The 3004-nt window shown below is 36.7% G+C and overlaps 1 non-coding gene across 1 annotated transcript; it reads right to left on the bottom strand.

Annotated features, from left to right (window-relative positions):
• Positions 1–2572: 2572 nt before the first annotated feature.
• Positions 2573–2679, bottom strand: LOC121209048 (small nucleolar RNA R71). The gene has a single exon (XR_005904166.1). It is a non-coding gene; the product is annotated as a small nucleolar RNA R71 (small nucleolar RNA).
• Positions 2680–3004: the final 325 nt, after the last annotated feature.

Raw genomic sequence — 3004 nt, 5'->3', positions numbered from 1 at the left:
CCTAATGAAGAAGATGGACAAAAATTGGCTTTTAATTTTGTTTTTAATTCATTTTAATAACTAAATGACCAAAATACCCTTACTACTAAACTTTCCAAAAATTCCTTCCATGTCCTAATTTTGTCCATGAACTTAAAATTGGTCAAATTGCTATTTAAGACCTCCTCATTAATATTCCAAAACAATTTCATACTAAAAACTTCTAGAATGCAAGTTTTGCAACTTATTCGATTTAGTCCCTACTTTCAATTTAAGCACTTTAGGCATAGAATTTCATCACAAAATTTTCACACAATCATACAATCATATCATAAACCTAAAAATAATTATAAAATAATTATTTCTATCTCGGATTTATGGTCACGAAACCACTATTCCGATTAGGCCCTAATTCGGGATATTACACTCAGCGGCTGTGCAGTTCAGTACCCTGAGCTTGCATCTGATCAGCCCTCAATGGACACTCCCTAATACGGTGATCTAATGATTGATAAACCGTAAATTATACATATTTTTACCCTATTTTTAATGCATTTTATAGATAATTTCTCATTAGAATTGGTGAATTCAATGCTCCTAATGCTTTAATTTCATATTTTGTACTCAGGAGAGCACAAAGAGTCAAAAGGAGCCAAAAAAGGACAAAACGGACCAAATCAAGAAGATGACACAGCCTAAGCCTTGCCACACGGGCAGCTCACACGCCCGTGTCTTTTGAGGGTGTCGACCAAGGCTTTCACGATTCGTACGGCCTGACCATTGACCCACACGGTCGTGTGCAATTAATGGATCAAACACGGTCTGGCAATCATGTCACACGGCTGTGTCACACGGGCGTGTCCCTACTAAGCCCAAGTTAAGTCTAATTCGGAAAAGGCCACTTTGAATGGTTTTTAGGAATTCCAAAGCCTATAAATACGCACTAGTGGAGGAGAAAAGGGAGATGGAGAAGAGGGGTAAGGAATTACCCCACGGAAGCCGATTGATCCATCTCAGAAGCTGGATTCATCATCAAGACTGAAGATCTCTCCTTAATTTCCCTTCAGGAGTTTTGGGTTTTCTTTATGTTTTGTATTTTTTATTCTTCTGAGATGTTTTCTTATTTAGTTATGAACTAAACCCTCTAAATACCTAAGGGCAATGAAACCTAATACAAATCTTGTTATTATTTTCTGAATCGTATGATCAATATTTAACTTGTTCTTAATTATGTGTTCTTAATTCTTGCTTTGATATCCCAGGATACTGATTCAAGACACACTCTTATTCAGAGGAGGAATAGAACCTGTTTAAGAGTATATTTTCCATAATTAAGTGGAGATGATTGCGCGCCTAGAAATAGGGTGACAAGATTTTGCTGGATTAGGGTGAAACCTAATAAGGGGATCCATAGAACGAGTTAATGCAACCCTAGAGTGTTAATTAGAGAAAAGTGTCGGTTATTCAATCTAGGGATTAGACGTTATTAGTCTTGAATAGGGATAATAACATAACTTAGGGATCTCTACGGAACAAGTTGAATGAATAAATCATCCGATTTGGAGCCAGAATATCAAGTGCAATCTAGGTGGATTTTTCCTTAGGTATTGTCTCAAGTCAATCGATTTTCCCAAAAGCAATTCCCCAATTCTTTTCTCTGTGCGTTCTTAGTTTAAATAATTAGTTTAATAAACAAACCCTTTTATTCTTAGGCTAGATAATAAAAAGATAGTTATTACTAGTACTTTTGGTTCCCTTGGGTACGATATCCCGGTCTTGCCATTACTATACTATTGTTCGATAGGTGCGCTTGCCTTTTCGTCATGATAATAGTTAGTCTAGGTTTGATCTTCATTATAAATATTTATTACTTGTTACGAATCACGCGATCAAGTTTTTGGCGCCGTTGTTAGGGAACTGAAATATTAGGAACACTAAATTTTTATTACTTTAGCCATTTATTTTTGTTGCAATTTTATTATATTTTATTATTTATTAATTTACTTTTTTTCTCTCTCTTGGCAATTTTTTTTATAGTTTATGACTAGAAGAAACCCGTCAGGACCATTACTCTTTGACAAAGAAATCGATCATACAATTCGCAAAAATCATACGATACACAGAGAACGAGCGAGAAGACGATACTCAACCCCCAACTGAAGAAATGGCCGAAAACCCAGACGATCAGCTGCCTCCTAAAATTGCAGCTAACCAAAATCCTGCTCCATGTACTATGTATGACTATGCTAAACCTTCTTTAACAGGAACTGAGTCTAGTATAGTTAGACCTGCTATCGCTGCGAATAGTTTCGAACTAAAACCTAACACAATTCAGATGATACAGCAGTTTGTTCAGTTTGATGGTTTACAGGATGAGGATCCCAACACGCATTTGGCGAATTTTCTTGAATTTTGTGATACATTCAAAATCAATGGCATTTCTGATGATGCCATTCATCTTCGGTTATTTCCCTTTTCACTGAGAAACAAAGCTAAACAGTGGTTGAACTCGTTACCACGAGGGTCTATCACTACTTGGGAACAAATGACCGAGAAATTTTTACTAAAATATTTTTTGCCGGCTAAAATGGCTAAATTTCGTAATGATATCTCTTCTTTTGTGCAGATGGATTTAGAAACACTTTACGATGCATGGGAGAGATACAAGAACTTACTAAGAAGGTGCCCTCACCATGGGTTACCGCTTTGGCTGCAAGTTCAAACGTTCTACAATGGTGTGAATCCCTCGACAAGACAAATGATTGACGCAGCTGTTGGCGGAACCATCAACAATAAAACACCAGAAGATGCATATGAATTTATAGAGGAGATGTTACTGAATAACTATCAGTGGCAAGTTATGAGGACAAAGCCAACGAAAATAGCTAGCGTCTATAACATCGATTCAGTCACCATGCTCTCTAATCAGGTAGAACTTCTAAATAAAAAGATTGACGATTTACTTGGTTCTACGCAGGTACATCGAGTAATGAGGTGTGACTTAAGCGGAGAAGGTGTGCATACA

This window comes from Gossypium hirsutum, chromosome A10, assembly GCF_007990345.1.
Source record: "Gossypium hirsutum isolate 1008001.06 chromosome A10, Gossypium_hirsutum_v2.1, whole genome shotgun sequence".
In the NCBI taxonomy this organism is placed as follows: domain Eukaryota; kingdom Viridiplantae; phylum Streptophyta; class Magnoliopsida; order Malvales; family Malvaceae; genus Gossypium; species Gossypium hirsutum.
The sequence above is the reverse complement of the archived record's forward strand: the minus strand, read 5'-3'. Positions and strand labels throughout refer to the sequence as shown.